The sequence below is a fragment of the Helianthus annuus genome, chromosome 3 (assembly GCF_002127325.2).
Source record: "Helianthus annuus cultivar XRQ/B chromosome 3, HanXRQr2.0-SUNRISE, whole genome shotgun sequence".
In the NCBI taxonomy this organism is placed as follows: Eukaryota; Viridiplantae; Streptophyta; class Magnoliopsida; order Asterales; family Asteraceae; genus Helianthus; species Helianthus annuus.
The window spans coordinates 154,290,923-154,313,082 of record NC_035435.2 but is presented as its reverse complement, the minus strand read 5'-3'; the positions used below and the strand labels follow the sequence as shown (position 1 = coordinate 154,313,082).

Here is a 22,160-nt window from a genome sequence, read left to right as displayed (position 1 = left end):
GCCAGATAAATCAAATGTAGGAGCATAGCACAAAAAAGTAACTATTGACCGAGTTACAACTGACTAAAATAATAACGATTTAGTTAATGTCAATCAAGGCCAAGAAAAATATTATTGAGAGAGTGTAACATGCGGAAGAAATCAGGGGCAAATGCTAAAGGGGCAACAAAATGAAACTTGTAATCAGTTCCCACGGATCGAAGTTGATAGAGATAGGTTGTTGTCAAGTGGTCTCACAAACGACTAAGTTCAAGTACTTAGAATCGTTTGTGCAAAGGGACGAGGAGATAGATAGTGATGTATTTTACCGCATCCAGGCTGGTTGGTGTAGGTGGAGAGCATCCACTGGGATTTTGTATGACAAGAGGTTCCCAACAAAATTAAAGGGGAAATTTTATAGGATAGCAGTTAGACCGGCTATGTTATACGGGGCAGATTGTTGGGCCATCAAGAAAACACAAGCGCGCAAGATGGAGGTAGCGGATATGAGGATGTTGAGGTGGATGTGTGGCCACACGAGGTTAGACCGAATAAGAAGTGAGGTTTTTAGAGATTGGTTAGGAGTAGCTAGTATATCAGACAAGCTAAAAGAGGGGGATTGAGATGGTTTGGGCATGTGAAGAGAAGGCAGTTGACAGAACCAGTTAGAGCAGTGAAAATCATAACAGTGGAAAGAAGGAGGAGTAGAGGCAGCCAGGCAGGCCCAAGTTGACTTGGATGAAAGACTTAGGTAAGATTTGGTAGAGTTGCACCTCTCTGAGGACATCGTTCAGGATAGGAGTTCGTGGATACGTAGGATTAAGGTTAAGGACTTGTAGGTGAGGGCATAGACGTGTCAAAGCTTTGCCTTGGGAAGGGGGGCTAGATTTCTTTTACACTTTAGGTAGGCCAACGTATGATGATTTTCTTGTATCTATGCCTTTATGTTGCTTGTTGATGATCTATGTGACCACTGTTATGCTATTTACTTATCCATCTTTCGTCTATCTGTCTGTTGGTTGTTTTGGAGCCAGGGGTCTCTCAAGAAGCAGTCTCTCTATTCTTAGGATAGGGGAAAGGTTTGCCTACATCCCACCTCCCCAGACCCTACCAATAGTTCTGCTATTTGTGGGATTTGCTGGGTATGGTTGTTGTTGTTGTTGTTGTTTAAAGTCATGAGTTGTTACACAAGTGTTGAACCAATACTGAAGATTCATTGAGGATGTTATTTCTATGAGTATTGTGAGTAATAACATTGAAGATATACAACAGAAACCAGTATTGATTCTTTGTGTATTGAACAACTCGAGTTGGTGTTGAACTTGTAGTACGGAAGATAATACTAAGGGGCTGTTTGGTAGCCTCTGAATGGTCATTAAGAGGTTACCTCTTAATGGAACCATTAAGAATTTTACCAATGAAAAGGTAGAAGAATGTAACATGTGATGATTTACCATTCAGATGTTACCTCTTAACCATTCAGACTTGAGGTTACCTCTTATTCATTCAGAGGTTTTAAACCATTAAGAGGTAGCATCTGAATGGTCATTATGAGGCTACCAAACAGCCCCTAAGATGGTTAAAGTGGAACTCGATTAAAATAATATTGAGCTGATATCGAGATTATTTTATGACGGACTATTGAAGACTTAAGGAAGAAGATAAATATTCGAACTTAGGGTGTAAGGAGTGGTTAAACACTTTGAAGTGGCAAACCAAAAAACCGACCAATCAGAGCGCGCCATGTCAATCAGTCAAAAGTGTTTAAACTTTGCTGAAAATTGTTGGCAGTGGTTTAAACACTTGCTGAGTGGCAAACTTTTTTTTTTATTTTATGTTTTTTTTATATTTAAGATAAAATGGAAAAACATAAACTTTTTAAAAATAAAAATAAAGCATTACATTTTAATTAAAAATAAAGCATTACATCTTAAATAAAAATACATTTTAAATAAAATATAACTTAAAAAAAAAACTAAAAATCACAAGGCCATCCATATTTTTTTGCGATCTCACGTTTTCTAGCGAGTGTGATTTCCAACATCTTCGGGTGAACATTGTCGGTAGGCCGATTATACGTCTCCAAGTCCTTGTCGAACATTGTTTGTCGCAACGCCTCTCGTTGCTCATCCGCCAAGGTCAAATATTTTTCTTCTCGTACACGTTTAATTTCCATTATCTCTTTTTTCATGACCTTGTACTCTTCGAATTTGTGTGTTATATCTCTTGGATCTTCGTTTTTTGAAGACGGCCCTTTGTCCTTTTTCTCCTTTCTCGTTTGTCGTCTTGGTGGTGGTGGTGAAGGATCCTCGTTTATGTAGGGAATATCGAATCCGCTCGAGATTTCGACATTCGGTGATCCTCGTGTATAATTTCCCGAATCCGAAGACTTTCTTTTTAGACCCGAACCGGAGCTTTCTTCATTCAACATATTTGGGTAGTATTTATGGGGTAATTTTTCAAAACAATTGACAGTGTAGATTGAAAAAGTATGGTGTAATTTTTCAAAATATTTGGGTAGTATTTATGGGGTAATTTTTCAAAACAATTTTTTTTTTTTTACTTTTAACGGTATTATTACCGTTGGAGGGGTGAACAACAGTCAAAAAATCATGCTTCCCGAATCGGCATCCTGTCCCCGATTTGTTTCCTTTGCCGCGTCCCAAAAACTTCGGCGGCAGTGTTTGCCGATCGGCAAACACGTTTGCCGACCGTTGCCGCTTGCCACACCGTACACCCTTAATAAGGATTGGAGTTAGATTATGGAGCTCATAGATAATAATCTCCACCGCAGAGATTGTGTGTCTTTTGTAAACCCTAATAACCATCATGAGTTTGTAAACATATCACCTTGAATTTTTCCAGGGTTGACGATGATGCATACTATATGATTAATACAAACAAACGAGCTTAAAATATATATTTTTGTTGCATTCTCATGTGTCACACCCTCACCTTGTGTAGAATCTAGGACTGGCATAACAGGTTAACCCGATCTGTTAATACACGAAGCCAAAACGCATAAACACGAACACGACATGAAATCTTATCGTGTCAGATTTTTGAAACACGAACACGAACCTGTTAATAAACAGGTTACACGAAATGACCTCTTAAGACTTGAAAAAATACTAACGTGTCATACGACCTGTTTAAGACACGAACACGACCGAATTGGGGAAGCTGTGAACCGGATAGGGAATGGTGGTGTTTGTGAGAGAGATTTAAAAATTAGGGATTGGATTGTGGAAAAAGAATCGCGTGTGTTTGTGTATAATTCATCTCAGGACCACGATCGATGACCCCATGTCCACACCCACATATAATATTTTTTAATTTTTAATTATTAACATGTACTTAACGGGTCGTAACAGGTTAACGGGTTTTAATCTGTTTAGACACGAAACCTGTTAAGGTCTTATCGTGTCAACCTGTTTTAGACACGAAACCTGTTAAGGTCAAACACGAAACATGATAATTTCGTATAGGTTCGTGTCGTGTTATCATGTTCGTGTCAAAAATGTCAGCTCTAGTAGTATCCACAGTGGTGACTTACAGCTAAAAGAGACCAAGGCATAAAGAATATTACTATTAATTGAAATATTGAATTACATTATTTAAGATCAAGTAACAAGTTGTAATAAAAAGGGAAAATAAAACAAGTCTTGAATTTTGCTATCTAAGCCAAGTTTTATATTAGCAATCCAAGATCCTAACTAATTCTTTGTATCTGAAAACATGTAGAAGGTTGGATCAACTACGAGAGTTTGTGAGATACATAGGTTTTAAGCATTATAACAACTTTCCAAACATGACAGCTTTAGTCCCCACAAATTATAACTATAATAACTTTGTTTATTTAACTTGGTTACTAGTTTTACTCTAATAATTAGCTTACAAAACTATGTTTCACTTTATAATTAACCTTTATATTAATATATTTAATATGAATACAATAGCAATATATAATAAATACAATAAATAAAAATATTTCATCTATATACGTTTCATGAAAATAATATCCGGTTTACAAAGGTTCGGATCCGATTTTCAATACAAGTCAAATTTTTCTAGTACCCGTTTTGAAGCATGTTACAATGTGTGTCTGTAGTCGAGTGTATAATGTTTCAAGTTGATTCTTTGGATGGGTTTAATATCAGATTTTGGGTACTATGAACCCAATACGTTAATTTAAGCACAAATATTCGAACATGTATACGAATATGTGCGAAAAAAACTCATGGACCCTTCGGTATTAAGTAGTGTGTGTGGAACAAGATTTTACAATCACATACAAACACAAATTGCCAAATCTTAGCTCCTTATGTGAGAATCCATATGGTTGCCTATAAAAACTATTACATGGTTGCCCACGTACATTTTTTATTAAAATAAAAAAAATAAAGTTAATTGAATTTTTGTAAGAATATTTATTTTTGTATCTTGTGATTTTTTTTTTTTTGTAATAATAGTTAAATTGTATAATAACAAAAACTCATGATTTTTTAAAGGTTATAACTTGCTTTTGGTTTAATTTACTTATTGTTTAGAGAGTTAATTGTCATTTTAGTCTCTGTGGTTTGGGCCATTTTGGCAGTTTAGTCTAAATGTTTCATTTTTAACATCTGGATCCAAAAAGGTTTCATCGTTGCCATTTTGGTCCAACTAATTTAACTCCATCCATATCTTTTAAGTCTGTCAAGGGCATTTTAGTCATTTCATTTTTCTTTTTATTAACTCTTTATTCTTTATTGTTTTTTCTTTTAATTAAAGCTTTATTGTTTATTGTTTTGCTATAAATAACAGTCACCTCCTACGTATATCTGGTATGAGGAAGACAACAAACCATCACCTCCACCACAACAACCATCACCTCCACCTCAGCCTCCACCAGCCTTCGGCACACCTCCACCACTACCACCCTAGCCAGAACAATTCAGGAAGACAACAAATCGGAACCGATCGGAACCGACAGATCGGACAGACCACAAATCGGAAAGATAATGGTGGTGGTGAACGGTTCTCTCTCTCTCTCTCTCTCTATCTATCTCTCTCTCCTCGGTTCTCTTCAGATTTGACCTAAATTTCATCTGAATCTAACCTGCTATCATCTTCAAATTCATTTAACGACAATCAAACAACAAAATCTACATAGAAATTTCATGATAATATGATGCAATTTCATATATAAGCAGTTCAATTGAAACAACGCAAGTGATTTGAAGAATTTAGGATGAACATATCAATTTTGACCTAAAATATATTCAAATCTTACTGGCTATCGTCTTCAAATTCATTTAAACATCGATTAAAACAACAAAATCTTCATAAGTTCATAGAATTTCAAGATAAGATGACGTAACTGTTCTTGATGTTGCTGGTGTGTACCCTTCAACCGCTTCTGGAATGAGATGGATGACGGTTTGATGGTGGTGGCAGCGGATGGTGAAGGACGACGGTGGCAGGGGATGGTGACGGACGACCGAGAGTGGTGGCGCGGCCAGAGAGAGTGGCGGTTGGTGGATGACTGTGAACTAGTTCTTTTGTTCCCTCAACAAGCAACTAATCACAAGGAAAGAAAACACAAAAGACAAAGAAAAGCGGTTTTCAGACATGAAAACTCAACTGCACTATCATTGCTTTCTCGGTGGAGTACCAGTTTGATTCGATCTCTCCTTCTCAAGATGTGTTTGTGGGTTTGAGAAAAATGGGGGTTAAGGTAAAGCTTTAATTTAAAAAAGGCACCATTGAAATGACAAAAATACCCCTCGACTAACTAATAAATATGGATGGGGTTAAGTCAATTCACTAGTACATAATTGATCAAAAGATGCTATGGGTGCTCTCAAAAGATGCGGTCCTTCTTTCTAACCGCATCTTATGGGTGTTTTGAAAAAGATTTATGTTTGTTTGAAAAAAAGCATGGGCCAAAAGATGCGGTTCTTGTGTAACCACATCTTATAGATGTTTTAAAAAATATCAAGAGCCAAATGATGCGGTTCTAAAACCGCATCTCTTGATATATAAAAACTAATAATAAAAAATAAGTATTAAGCAAATAATAAAATTGATTAATAAATAAAAACTAATAATAAAAAATAAGTATATACTAATTTTATATGTATGATTGTTTTTTTAATAATACTAAACAACAAAATATTAAAAAAGGTTTTCATATATAGTATTCATAATAATAATAATAAACAAATAATTTTCTTAGGATTAAAAAATTACTTTTCTCATGATTACAAATATTTATTTTTTTATTGATTTACTGTGTATACATGTACTGATGTACGTACCTATATATTTTTATATGTATTATGTATGTATATATGTATGTGTTAGTGTATGTATATGTGTACTTATCGATGTATCGTTAAATACTACTAAAATAAGGTTTTATTGTTAAATATATTACGATGATGATCACGTGCATGTTGCTTAAACATATAGTGACGATGGTCAATTAAGGTTGTTCATGCTACATTTTTTGTCAATGAAGGTTGTTTAGGATGATTAATGCTCCACTAGGAAGACTGATATGTCAATTAGGGATAGTGGTCATCAACTAGGGTTGTTCACGCTCCAGTTTTGTCACTGAAGGGCTTTAAGGATCATCAGTGGTCTACTAGGATGATTGATGGACCAATTAGGCCAATAATGGCAAACTAAGGGTCTGTTTGGTATGGCGTAATGGAATAGATGAGGGAATGGAATGGACGAGGTAATGGAATGAACAAAGGAATGAAATGGATCATTACATTCCATAGTCTTGTTTGGTTACCATGCAGAAAAGGAATAAATCGTTACCTTGTGTTGTTTAGTAGGTAAGAAAAGAGGAATGAATTAAATCGGCGATGGGTGGTGGCGGTGATCGGTGGTGGTGGCAGCGATGGGTGGCGGTGGTCGGTGGTAGCGACGGGGGGTGGCGGTGGTCAGTGGGTGACGGTTGTTAGCGGTGGCGGCGGCGATGGTCGGGGTTGGCGGTGGCGGGTGGCGGCGATGGTCATGGCGACGACGGTGGCCGGTGGTCGTGGCGACGACGGTGGGTGGTGGTGGTCGACGATTGTGGGTGGTGGTGGTCGACGGTAGCCGCAGAAGATGGTGGTGGTGGTCGGCGGAGGGTGGCGATAGTGGTCGAGGTGGCGGTGGTCGGCGGTGGCGGGTGGCGGCGATGGTGGTGGCGACGGATGGAGGCGACGACGGCGGGTGGTGGTGTTCGACGGTAGCGGGTGGTGGCATCGGAAGATGGTGGTGGTGGTCGACGGGGGGTGGCGGTAGTGGTCGAGGTATGCGATGGCGGGTGGCAGGGATGGTAGTCAATGGCGGTGGCGACGGGCGGTGGAGGATGGTGGTGCTGGTCGACGGAGGTTGGTGGCGGGTGGTGACGATAGCAAGTGGTGGTGGTGGCAGATGGTGGTGGTTATGAGCGGTGTTTGTGACGTAGGGTGAGAGAGGGAATGAAATGGAAAAAAAACAAGGGGAGTGGATGAAATGAATTTGAGGGGATGGAATGACTTATGGAATAAGTGATTCCATTACGTTGACCAACCAAACACACTTTTATTCTTTCTCTCGCAATAGTTCATTCCATTCCACCTCCCATTCCTGCATACCAAACACTGCCTAAATTTGTTCATGCTAGAGTAGTGTCAATGAAGCTTGTTTAGGATAATTAATAGTACATTAGGATGACTGGTGGATCAATTAGAAGAGTGCTGGTCAACTAGGGTTGTTCATGCTACCATTTTGTTAATGAAGGACGTTTAGGATGATTAGTAGTCCATTAGGATGATTGATTGGTTAACTAGGGCAAAAAGTGGTCAACTAGGGTTGTTCATGTTCCATTAATGTCAACGAGGGGCGTTTAAGATGATCAATGGCCTATTAGGAAGATTGATAGACCATTAGGGCAAGTAGTGGTCAACTAGGGTTATTCATGTTGCATTAGTGTCAAGGAAGGTTGTTTATGATGATTAATGGTCCATTAGGATGATTGGTAGATCAATTAGGGACAATGCTGGTCAACTAGGGTTGTTCATGATACATTTTGGTCAATGAAGGAAGTTTAGGATGATTAATGGTCCAATATTAGGCTGATTGATAGGTCAATTAGGGCCACTGGTGGTCAACTAGGGTTGTTCATGTTCCATTATTGTCAACGAAAGGCGTTTAAAATGATCAATGGTCCATTAGGATGGGTGATGGGCCAATTAGGGTTAGTGATGGCCAACTAAAGAAGATAAACAAGAAGATATGAATGAAAAGAAACCTCCATGGATTTTCTATCCATGGAGTTTTTACATCATAGACTCGTGACGATCTGAACTGATCAATACCATTCCAAACTGAATCGATACCCAACGAATGCTTGTGGCAACGTATGGCCGCAACGCAATGCCTGTGGCAACGTACTGCCCATCAAATTCCTATGGCAATGTAAATCAGTCACCAGACAACTAGACGCAGCAAGTATCGTCATCGTCACGCACCGTTTAACACGACAACCATTTTCATCTTCTTCTTCTTCCGCTACTCCCATCCCTGAGCAAAACGAGCCAAAGAGTTAACTCGATTTTCACCAATGCTTCTCGTTAGTTTGTTTTATTTCAATATCTAGGGTTTAGTTTATGATATGTGATGCTGCATATGGACGAGGATTTTTTACCGATTCATGAGAATGAGAATAATTTAATTTTTATTTGTTATCATTTTTGTTAATATTTTTTTTTCCTAATTCAAAGTAAATGTGTGTATATATAATTAGTTGGGTCAAGTTATTCTACAAAGGCTTCTAATTGTAAGAAGTGTAAGAAGGATTTATAGAGTGACAAGTGTCCAATAACCTAAAACTAAACCCACTACATCACCACCAAAAACCTAAACACCCACCCCACCCCACCCCACCCACCACCACCCAAAAACCTAACCCCCCCCCCCCCCCCACAAAAAAACCTAAACCCCCCCACCCACCCCCCGTCAAAAAAAAAAAAAAAAAAACAAAAAAAAATCTATACCTCACCAAAAAACCCCCAAAAAACCTAAACCCCCCCACCCCCCAAAAACCTAAAAAAAACCTAACCCCCCCACCCCACCCCACCCCCCCCCCAAAAAAAAAACCTAAAAAAACCTAACCCCCACCCCCCAAAAACCTAAAAAAAATCTTAAAAAAACTAAACACCCACCCCCACCCAAAAACCTAAACCCCCACCCCCTCGGCAGAAAAAAAAAAGAATTTTTTTTTTTTAGGGTGGGTGATGTGGGGGGGGTGGGGGTTTAGGTTTTTGGTGGTGGTGGATGTTTAAGGTTTTTTTTTTTAGTGGGGTTTTTTTGTGTAGTGGGTTTAGTTTTAGGTTATTGGACACTTGTCACTCTATAAATCCTTCTTACACTTCTTACAATTAGGATCCTTTGTATTTGATCCTAATCCATATTAATAGAATATAGAAAATTTTGATAGAAAAAAAATAAAAAATAATAATTAATATTAACAGTTAATATAAAAGTCATATATATATGATAACTTTCTCTTTTACTTGAAAATTTTAGATGATCCCGCCCAATTCCCCCAATATTCATATGTTCCCTCCAAGTGCCATTCACTTTCCCCAATCTCCATCTTCTCAGAAATCCCGCCCTCTCCATCCATTCCCTGAAGACGTGGAGTCGAGCTACCCTTCTCTCCGGTCTCTTTCATCTCCATCGATGATGACCGATCCACTCTCCAAGTCGCCGCTAACGTTCTCCTCACCCGCGCCATATCCACCTTCCTCTTCCGCTTCTCCCGTCGCCGAGCAAAGTGCCAAAGAACTGGTTCGATTTCTAACCAATGTTTCTCATTAGTTTGTTTTATTTCAGCATCTAGGGTTTAGTTTGTGATACATGGTACGTATTTGAGCCTATGGAGCTTATGTGCCAGTATTAGCGATGATTGAATTGGGGATTTGTATGTTCAATAGAAATTCAGATCCGTTCGCTTTTTGCCTTGTAACGAACACCTCTCTTGCAGGAAACTTCAAATCACACCCTAATTTCGTCTCCACTGAAACTGCTATTGAGAAGAAGGTTGTGATCATCAAAATTGGCATCAGAGGGAGGTAGTTGTTGTTAATTGTTACTTTTTGGTTGTTTGGTTGTGAAAAACTTTGTATTATTACTGTCATTTTGCAGATGCTATGTACAATATGCTCAAGTTTGAAATGGTAAAGTTGATGGAATTTTTCTGTCTTTCTCCCTCATTAAATTCGTCATCCATTTTATTTTCTTTTGATTTGTACAAAGAAAGACCTTCAGTCATTGTAGGGCCTTTGTGTTACTTTCCATATTTTGTAGTAAATAAGCTCTCCCTTCTGTTTGTAGGTAATTCTGATGTATGAACTTGCTTTTCACATTAATTTCCATTGTGCATTTGTGTGTAACAATCTTGGAGTTATTTATAAAGACCGAACAACCTTGATAAAGATGTAGAGTCTCATCAGGTATTTCATCTCAGCATTACAGGTATTGGTGTTTAATGATTAATATTTATGAGTTTTTTTTTTCTGATAGATTTTTGTTCTTTTGGTGTTGGCTTCGTCAAATAATCCAAGTGTCTCACAATTGTTGAACAACGTTGGAGTCCTCTACACAGTGCAAGTATAATTTAATCAATCAACATCTAATAGAACAATATCGTTCAACTATCGCTTTTAGAATTGTAGATTAATATATAGGGCAAAATGGATGTTGCTGCTAGCATGATAAAGATAGAGATTGTGGTGAATCCTACTTATGCAGAAGCCTAAAATAACTTAGGTTTGTTCCAACATAATCATACATTTAAATTATTAACCATTTTATCATATTGTAGTCGTTCTTGCACATAACTTTAGGTGCAATTATTTTATCATATTGTGATCATTCTGTATGGTGCTTTGCTAAGAATGTGACAGTGGAAAGAGTAAAATGGTGTTTTTTTTTAATTAGGAATTGCAACATAATAACATAATTGAGGCCATAGCCTACAATCCCCATATTTATGATTTGTGATTTGATAGATATATTGGTCGATTGTAGTATTGTTGGACTTGTAGGTCATGGATTTGAATCTTCATGTCTTATGTGCATACGTAGGGTAGATTTGGAACTACATGTCTTATGTGTATGCATGTATGATAATTTTTTAACATTTGAATTTAAAGATTGCATTTTAACTTTCATTTTATTAATTTAACGTTTTGTTTTGTTTTGTTAGGCAATTTCTACGGTTCCGATTGCAAGTATGAATTGAAGACGTCAAGACATTGGTTCATGAAGTTATTGTATATCACTTTCATATGTAGAGATATATGTATTTGTGTTATTGAAACTTTTGTAATTTTGTTTTACTTTAAATCCTTTGTAATTTACATTCTTGGGTTATTTTATATTGGTTTTAGTTTAATTTTGTTTTTGTAAATTTTATTTTCATTTTTAGATAATTTGTTTTTAATGGAAATTTATTGGTAAATTTAATAAAATTTCCTAGAAACTAAACCAAAAAAGAAAAATATATTTTTTAGCTTAAACATCAAGAGATGCGGTTCTATAACCGCATCTCTTGAATATATTGAGAAAAAGTAGTTTTTGCTTAATTTGTCAAAAGATGCGGGTCTATGACCGCATCTCTTGGACCCGCATCTTTTGGCTTATAGCCATAAGATGCTTTGCCATAAGATGCGGGTCTAGAACCGCATCTCATAGCCAATTTAACCGCATCATTTGATCATTTCTGTACTAGTGATTGGACCAAAATGACAACAATGAAACCTTTTTGGATCCAGATGTTAAAAATGAAACCTTTGGACTAAACTGGCAAAATAGCCCAAACCACAGAGAGTAAAATGACAATTAACTCTTGTTTAGAACTACACTTTGGAGTAGTCAAAGATAGGTATCTACTATGTCACGAGGCTAACTATAAAAAAAGGTGCACTTCTGACTTATTGTTTAAGTTATTCCTACTTAAAAGGTATAACATGTTTTTGGTAAACTCCACAAATTGGTATGTGTTTTGTTACCATTTTTGTTTAGCTAGCTAATGAGTTGGTATCACTACAAAATATTTTTATATGGTTTGTGGACTTACTTTTAAGTATGGTATTAAGGTTGAATTGTCATCTAGCAAAAAATTTGAGCAATCTGGTATTTAGTGAAAATGTGACACACAGTGTTAAGTTATACGTATCAAATTATACAAACAGTGCATACCCAAATCGCCCATTTAAGACTATTTTATAGCAAAAATAAAAGATTTTGATCCTTATTTGTTTTATATTTTCCACTTGAAGCCACAAAGCAACGGATATCCAAAATTTTTAGAGCTTAACTGAACAAATCATGATGAAGAATGAAGCTGGCAGAAACAAAAGTTGTGCATTCCAACTTAACATGGGCGAAGCTTTTAAGGGGCGGGAGGGGGCGGCCGACCCCCCGAACTTTTCGCTCAGTAGTAGACAGTATGTAGTTTTCGTATAGAAATTTTTTGGGTATATACGTTTTCGACCCCCCCCCCCCCCCCCCCCCCCCCCCCCCCCCGGTTTTATAGAAATTTTTAGGTCCGGTGACTTCCGCCCCGTGGTCAGAAATATCAAGTTTCGCCACTGCAACTTAAGACAAATCGTGCTTTTCAAAAACAAGTTTCTTACACTACATCAAACACAAGTGCTGCCTCGTCAAAAACACATGTTGTATATCCTACCAAAAACATGGGTCGTGCATATTTTCCCATATAAACCTGCGATTTCTCAAAACACGTGGCATATTCCTAAAAAGCAATGGGTCGTTTTCTAGATAAAATGTGATAATTAGGGTTTGGAGGTTGGTTTTCATTGCTCTTCTAGATAGAAAACATATATAGAGAATGAGGACTATGCCCTAATATCTACCTTTCAAGTTCACCTATTTATGTTTATTCTTTCAAGCATGTAGGAACGTGGAATAATTATGTGTTTATTGGTTGTTCTGTTTGGATATATGAACTTGAGTGCCTAGAGTTTTGGTATTTGCTTAGGGTAGACTAATTTTGGCTAAATAGAAGGCCACTTGAATCCTTACTTGTATTGAATCAATGAGTTTTTCTATGAGGTATTTCTCCAAATCAGGGTTTCCAATCATGATCTGAATAAATTATAACATGGATATGTTTTGAGTAATTTAGAAGATAAAAGAATTATGCATATTGGATATTATCTTGGAAAGTTACAACATAGCTAGTTGTTAAAGAGTGTCTTGGCTTGACTCGTGTTAGCTAATAGTGGAGATATCCAGGTTAATCTACCTATTCATTAAGATTGACATATTTGGGAAAACAATACATATGAAATGTTGGTGTACAAAAAATTCCATGCTAATTAGTAACTAGAGTATTTTGTGGTAAACAATGGTTGGATAAGGAAACCTCCACTCCAAAGAGTTGGTAATTTACCATGCAATATACATTTCTTCATATACAAAACACTAGTTGAAGAACCCGCGAGCTTCGCGGTTTGGTAAAAGAAAATTTCTTCACTAATACCGCTGACATTAAATATTTTGATTTTATACACGATAAAAGACAACTGAATATATTGGATTACGACAACAAATTGAAATACATGAATATGCAACGATCACAATTCGTTGAAAATCTCTTTATAATCCACGTTAGTTGTTTTATCTGTAGGTTTCCCGTCGTTGTTAAGTATTAATAGTTTGACCTTATCTCGTGTTTTCACCCTTGTTATAGGAAAGTTATCCACATTTTAATTTTAACAGAACGGTAAATAAAAATATAGATACCACAGTAAGAAAAAACATTGCTAATACACCTAAACCAACATTCACTCCTCAGTTTTATGTTCTTCAACATTTATGGTGCTACAATTATGTTCACTATTCAGCAAATCAATTTGATTCTGATCACCATATTGGTCTTGCTATAACTAATCATGCACGTCCAAAATAAACACAACCATAATCAAACTCCTATACCAGTTTTAACTTTAGATCCATATTAGAAAGCAAACATCCTTATCCTACTACTCGGTTTCTAAATGAGAGTAACGGAATGATAAACAAAGTTGTCTTTAACATTGGAACGGGTGTAATATTCAAATCATAACACTTTGAACCAAAGTTTAGCTATCTTAATTCCAAACGTACAATGCTCAACCATTCTTTTCTTCCTGCAACTCAACCACCGATTGCAGAAAAGTAGCACAAAACACTTGAAAGCGAAGTACAACTTTAAGAAACTCATATAATAACTTTATAAATAGGTTGTAACATAAATAAATTTACATATAAAAAGGTGGTGTGCAGGTGTACTAATTTCATCTACAAAAATTGTAATTATTTTGAGAGCTTGGTGAAAGTAGCAAACTTAATGAAGCACATCTATACAACCTGTTGCGTTGATGCTTTTGGAAAAGAAGCAAAAAGATGGGAAGAAAGAATGTTTAGGGATTAGGAGCCCAATACTCGGTTGTGAAGGAAAATTACTTATTTCTAATTGTCATTCATAAAGTTAACCATAAATGCTTAAAATGCTATATCATAGGACCATTTATCTATAGCAACGTGATTTTTTTTAACGGCAAACAAACTTTTTATTCATCACCCTAGGAATACACAATTTGCAAAGTACCAGCAAGTTACTTGTACAGAGCAAAGGCTCACCCCAAGCAAAACCAAAATACATACTGTTTTACATATTAGGAAAAACTAAAAGACACCCACTTTTACCATGTCAAACCGCAGTCCCTAGAACAATGCTTGATCCATAAGAAGCTCAAGGTTTGAAGCTCTCCAAACATCGCGTCTACGTTGGCTCTTCTCCCGGAAAATATTGTGTCATTTCGTGCTTTCCAAATGACCCAACATGAGGTCAAGAAGATCAACTGCATCAATTTATTTTTGTCTTAGGAAACAATTAAGCCACTTGCATAGAACATACCTGGGTCATGCTGACGTACATCTTCGGACCCAAAAAAATAAACTGAAGCCGAGAGCATGAGGTTTTCTTTCTTTGATGCCTAAGAGTCAGTCACAAAATCATAGGGCCCACTGTAAAGGAACTTGAAACTCCAAGAAATATTGCAAGTCTGATACACCAGGCTTGTGTGCACGATTGAGAGAAAAAAAAGGTCCTGTCACCATAAACTCGAGCTACAAAAATTGTTATGTTTGAAAAACTTACAACGTCATAACCACTTCCATGGACCCCACTAAGAAGATAAGTAATTGGTACAAAGTTGAAAAGCATTGCTTCAGGATCAGTGCCAACCGTTTGAAGTCACTTTGAATAATTGTCTGAAAATACATCCCCTCCTCTTTTACACTCGATAACTGTAATGCCCTGTTCCAAAGTTAACCATACATAAGCTTTTTTACACATTTTCCTAACTTTTTATGTGTAACTTAGTGCGCCAAATAGCGGCCGATAGCTAGTACTTTGCTATTGGGTGAGCAATGAATGTGACATGTTCCCTTTTAACTTAATCTCTTGATTTGACCCGTTTAAGATAAAAGAAAAGTACAAAACCAAAGCCGACCAATTCAGAAGTAAACGGGTCAGATTTCAAAGCAGCCACCTCTAGTTATAACTTATAACGCTATCACGATAATATTGAGAGATCATTACCAGCAGTGTTATAAGCATGTAGCATTGTTGTATATGCAACATCCAGACCACCACGTGTCATCTTCATTTTCGAAGAACAAAGATTCTGCTTTGTAAATTTTTTCCTTAAAATGAGACTAATATCATTTTGCTTATGATAAAAATGTGAAATAAAGACACAATTTTTAACGCACGTGTAAAAAATACGTAAAAGAATTTAAGTTGAAATCACATGTTAAACTCTAAAGTGAATGTATAATAAAGTTATACTAAAAGCATAAAAGAATAAACCTAACTGGACATAGTTATATTCAACTCCACCATTTCTCAAAAAAAAAAAAAAAAAAAAAAACAACCTTGGAGCTTCAGCATATATTATATTAACATCTGATATAAAGCTAATTGTTATCACAATCCCTATGCTCATATAGCTCCTACAAAACTCTGTCACTTATAAAAAATATATGCGAACTAACCTAAAATAGTGCAAAATTAATAGTTTTGACCCATAGTATAAAATGTTTGAGCTATGTCTGAATACATAATACTAATATATTTAATAACATATATTTATTACATCCAACACACTAAAATTCTAGGATTTACATCCACATTATAACATATATTTATTACATCCAACACACTAAAATTCTAGGATTTACATCCACATTCTTTGTATATATATAAGTCTCACATTTATCACTTCTTAGCGGGTCTAGAAAACGGGTGAGTCAAAACGTTCTTTGTATAATCTCTATCTATTAAACCTCATCATTTTCTTATATAGTAGACAACTCACTAAGTATCAATTATTATATTTCAAATCTCTTTTCATTAACTTTTATATCTCATATCTTGTCACACCTCATTATGATTATAAAAAATCCTAATGATAAGCTACATAAGATAATTGTACTCACCATAAAACAACTTCATTGCTTTTCCAGAGACTTGCCCTGTGCTGGACCCATCATAATTCCACTTTGGGAGCTTATTTGAATTATCCACCGGACCTGCAAGAGTAGCCCACAAAAAATCTAAACACTTGTTTTAATCAAATTCAAATTCCATTTTAGTTACCGGTTGAGCAGAAGGTTCCCTCTCAACCTTAGCCAAATTCTTGAAATACGGATCCGAAAGTGCCTGATACAATTATGCAAAATAAGTACCTTTTAAAAAAATGAAATCTATCGCTAAAATTTTAAAAAATATCATATTTACCCAACAATAAAATTAAATATCAAATACACCCATTTCATTAAATCCGATTTTTATAATATTAACATAAAGTAAGGGTATATATGTGATGTCATAATTATAAAAGTCAATATATTTAATATTATAACTTTGTGTTGGGTATATGCGATATTAAAAAATAAAGTAAAGATATTACCTCCTCAGCAGTAGGACGATCTTTAGGCTCAAACGCAAGCATTCTTTCTAGTCAAACATAACGTTAAATAACTTGAAAAGATTCAAACGTTACTGGGGTTATAATTGTTTGAACTTGATGTTTGTAGTTGAGTTAAAGGTCTTCTGGTCTAGCGACACTCCGTGTTCAAAACATTCATCGTCCTTCCACAACCTCAATATGCAGCCCATGTATCTCTTCATCTTCTTGCTATCTTCAATAATCAAAACAAATCTGTAGAATATAGATTTTCAACCCAAAAATAAACAAATAACTAAACACTTAACTAATCATGATCAAACTAAAACCCTAATTCACGCACCACAAATATAAAAACTTAAACTAATGTTTCAAAATCGCCAGTTAATCTAGAAACATACAAACTCTTATCGCCTAACTACTTCCGATCAAACAAAAACCCCAATTCACCGTCCCCAAGCAAAAACAACCTAAAACTAACATTTTAAAATTGCCAATTTATCCAAAAGCATACTTTTATATAACTTTCCCCTAACTATTACTCATGAGACTATAACCCTAATTCACCCCGAAAAAAAACCTAAAAACGAACACATCAACTTCGCCAACTAATCAAGAAACATAGAAACAATTTTCATGAAACTAACTTTGATCAAACTAAAACCCTAATTCACCCGACCAGAAAAAAAACACTAAAATTAACACATCATAATATGAGTAATCGAGAAACATAGAACAAATTTTCACCTAACTAACTCTGATCAAACAACCACCGCTTAATTCATCCGCCACATAGGAAACCAAAAATTAACACTTCAAAATAGCCATCTAATCAAGAAAAAAAAGTTGCAACTATATAAAACCTAACACTTTTACAATAAGAATCTTAAAAAAGCAGCACCAAAGTTATAATCATAACAGAAGGTTCTTTTGAATTACCTTCCTAACAGGCTGTATCTCAAGTATGATCAATCCAGTCGCATCCAAACCTACACCGACATCGTCGAAACAGTCCACAAAGAAGGATGGATGAGAGAACAAAGAATAATATCGTTTGTGAAGATAAAAGGGGCGGTCATTGAAGGAAAAGAGAATTAGGGTTTTTGATTAAAGAGAAAATGAGAGAGCGTGTGTAATAGAAGAAAAAAAATCCCGCCCAAGAGGCAATTCTCTGGCCAAAGAGGGTGTCCACATCAACAAAATGATTGGCTAAGAATAGGACATGTGGCTAAGATGTATTCTTTTAGTATAGTAGATAGATGTTGGATTTCTATAAATTATTTATTGAAAAGCCTAAAGGATAATTTTTTTTTTTTTTTTTTTTTTGAATGGCTAACGTTACTCTCCCAAACTTCTATATTTACAAATAACTCACCCTTGCTTGGGATTGAATCCAAGACCTCCCACTAAGAAGCATGAGCCTCTACCAAGTGAGCTAGCCCCACTTGACACCTAAAGGATAATTAATGAGTCTTTTTATCTTGAAAAGAAACTCAAAAATACAATGGCATTAACTTTAGGTTAGCGTTTATGTTTAATTATCCTACATTAAAATCACTAAAAATCCATTTTCACAAGCCAAGTAAAGTAATAATGAACCATGTGAAGTACAAATTAAGTCACTATTAATCTTGGTTCTTGTCCGTAACACTGCTATGTTTTGGGTGTTGGTCATTACTAGACATAGTCTCATATAACTTTTTCTTGACTCGTTCCATATCATTTAACAAAAAATATGAAAGGATGTGACTTAAAACTAAGCACACCTTAACAGATAAAAATACATGCTTAGTAATTTTTAACTAGTAGAGTAAAATGCCAAAATCGTCTATAAGGTTTAGTCAAATTTGTTTATTCCATCTAAAATAACTATTTTGTGCATTTGAGTCTTAAGATGAAAGAAATTTTTATTCTTTTGGATGAAACAAGCAAGTATAACCAAACCTCAAGGTCGATTTTGGTATTTTACTCTTACATTTTTGTACTATATTTTTTTACTCATTCCCCTTTATATAGCTTAATCAATGTCTATTATTTGTAATAACTTCTTTGATATATATAGGATTCGGTTCAAGGGAGAACGAATCTCATTTGCGAGAACCATAAGAACTAATATGGACTAATGAGATGATGACACGTCATCTATACATGTGTGTAATAGTGGAGGGTATTATTGTAAATTTACACACAAAGCAATAATGATATTTGCCTTTTCATAGCAGCTATTTCTCACAAAGAGAGTATTTCCAATCAACAATCCCCAAGTATATTTTCTCTCATTTTTTCCTTTATATACCTTCTATCACATTCACAACACACCAACCCCTTCCCTCAACAAGCAGAACCCAGCAAGCATGACTCAAAGCCCCCTAACGCCTGAGAAAGTGATCTCGCCGGAGCCTCACTCTTCTCAGGTCTTCATGAATATGACACGGTACACCTCTAAATGATCTGATATCCAATAACATTGGAAGGATGGCCACTATCCAAATCTCACTTGAAGCATATCGTCCACTGAATGTTGACTATGGCTCAGCTTCGACCTCCTTCAAACCCCAACAAACTCAGGATTGCAAGGTAATGAGAATGACAATATCCCTTTTTTGATATCCTTTGTTGTTAGTTTTTCGAGTTCATAGATTGTAAAAACCCAAACAAGACAACTGTTTTTTGGGCTCCTTTTTTCAGTGAACCACACCTTAAAACCTTTTGTTTATAAGTGTTTGTGTTGTGCATATTGTTATATTTTTGTGTTGGGCAGTTTGTTTATCAGTTTCACATACGTACAACCCTAAAAGTTTTCAGTTTTAGGGTTCAGTCTGACAAACTCTAGCAAAGCAGTTTAGGGTGCAGTTTGTTTATCAATTTCGAGAACTTGTGGGTTCAATATTTACAAACCCTAGAAAAACACTTTTATGCATTTTTGTTTTGAAACACACTGAAAAACACTTGTGCCCACACGTAAACCAAAAAATTGGATGCAATGTGTTAGTTATACTCTTTTTTTTGTTTTTTAGTGTTTATGTTTATGCAGATTGTTAAATTTTTGTGTTGTGCAGTTTATTTGTCAGTTTCATAGACGTACAACCCTAAAGGTTCCCATTTTAAGGGCGCAAGAACTTTTGGATTCAGTCTTACAAACCCTAAAATTGGATGCAATGTGCTAGGTTTACTTGTTTTTTTGTTCTCATATTCTTTCATTGTTTGGCATGTAGATCATGAAACGCAAACTGAAGAGGAATGCTTGTATTGGTTCACCCCAAACGGCACGTGCTACTGGACCCCGTCTGTCCCACACCACCTAAGACCGAAACAAGAGGTCGTGGTCCAGCAATGGGAGGACGTGGTCGAGATGTGACGAGGTGTGACCCGCTTCGGTCAACCCGACCTGGTTACAACCTTTTATATTTATATAAATGCAAACGTTTATTCTAGAGCCTTCCATGTCTACATGGAAGGTGCACAACTAAATCTCCAACTTTTCGGGAAGATCGTGTAAATCTCTAATTTATCGGAATACATCCTGGGATAAAGGAAACCCTAATGGAAAACCTATATATAGAGACAAACGTATAAGGTATGATCATCTTGTTCTCATACATCTCCTTCTCCAAAGCTTCTCTCATAAACAAATACTTATTCTCACGCCGGAGGGTGGTTACAGGAATAACCCCATTCCTGTAACGAGTCCTAACGGTGTTTCTGTTTTGCAGCCAAGTGTTCGAGTCACTAATCATTGAAGCCGTTGGTACTGTTCAGGTCAGTGTTTCTTCATTGGCGCCATCCGTGGGACCCATTTAGCGACAAGAACTTCATGACAAGTGAGGAGAACATGGCTGGTCAGACATTGACAAGTAACAATTTGGCACTAGGGACGAGAACCAGCACCGTTCCACAGCCTTCCCCGGCCGTCACGAGGTCGTTAGATCCAGAGTTCGAGGCGAAAGGGCCACCTCCGGGTTTTGACAATATCACCACCGTCTCTTCCCAGACCGCGGTTACAAACCCTTTCCTCTATATGCCCTCACAAACACCACCAAGGAGGTTGGAGGGGACGGGCGGCAACACATTCGCTCCGGGAACAACTGTTTTTTCACAGGCTTCACGCCTCTACTCCACTCCCGTTATCACCTCGGCGAGCCCCAGTATCTTAATATCAGAAACCAGTACTCCCCAATACTACCAGCCGTTGGTTTCTAACCCAATGCCACCGTTATACTCAGCCGCGCTTACGGCGGCGTTATCTACACCACCTCATCAGCCGGTCATCATGCCAACGGGGGTAATGAATGCCCCTGTCACACCCGGAAATCAAATGTATTTCCCGGGGTATTGCTATGCGCCCCCTTTTGGGTATTTACCCTCATACGGGGGAACAACTTATCCGTTTCATGGAACAGCGCAAGGAAGCTCTCAATCGCCGTACGCGGCTTACATGCCGCCATGGTGGAACTTTCCGACTCCACAACCAATGTATACCCAAGCGCCAACTGAACCTGTGCACGACAGAGAAAATGCGATCAGACCCCGGATGACCCCTTTGGAAAACTCCGGTCTGGGGACAGGACCTGCCCCAGGTGTAAATGTTCCACCGGCACAACCCGTGAATGTGGAGGAAGACGAATTAACCAGGCCGTACAAGCCGGTAGACGCGACATTCCGATCCAAATTCACTCGTAGGATCGCCGAAGCTCCTATCAAAGAAAAACCAAAAATGCCCCAAACGGTCGGTAAGTACGATGGCCTCACTGACCCGGACGACCATCTCAATTTATTTAAGAGCGCGGGGGAAGTGGCCTGCTGGCCCATGCCCTTATGGTGTAAAATGTTCGTACTAACCCTAGTGGGAGCGGCACGAGTATGGTGGGACAGCTTACCCACGGGCGAGATAGACAGTTTTGAAGATTTGGAGTCAAAGTTTATCCTACAGTTCAGTCAGCAGCGCCGACACACGAAGGATAGGAACGAACTCCTTCATATTCGTCGTCGAGACAATGAGACGGTAGAAAACTTTATCATCAGGTTCAACAAAGAAAGCCTGGCGATACCAGGCGTCACCAACGATCTGGCATGCGGAGCGTTCCTTCAAGGGGTTAACGATGACGAACTACTGAGAACACTGCATGGAAGGGACGGGGTACCCCCGACCATAGATGAGATACTGCGAAT

General features: G+C 37.1%; 2 long non-coding RNA genes across 3 annotated transcripts; one reads left to right on the top strand and one right to left on the bottom strand.

The window, feature by feature from the left end:
• Positions 1-9,538: 9,538 nt before the first annotated feature.
• On the top strand, positions 9,539-11,404 carry LOC110930332. Of its 2 annotated transcripts, XR_002587755.2 has the most exons (6): positions 9,539-9,795; positions 9,992-10,184; positions 10,342-10,460; positions 10,531-10,617; positions 10,695-10,776; positions 11,216-11,404. It is a non-coding gene; the product is annotated as an uncharacterized LOC110930332 (long non-coding RNA). The 2 variants fall into 2 exon arrangements; XR_002587753.2 differs by having other exon boundaries at positions 10,531-10,776.
• A 5,251-nt stretch (positions 11,405-16,655) lies between these two features.
• Positions 16,656-17,046, bottom strand: LOC110928175. The gene is made up of 2 exons (XR_002586187.2): positions 16,995-17,046; positions 16,656-16,744 (listed from the first exon to the last, which is right to left on the bottom strand). It is a non-coding gene; the product is annotated as an uncharacterized LOC110928175 (long non-coding RNA).
• Positions 17,047-22,160: the final 5,114 nt, after the last annotated feature.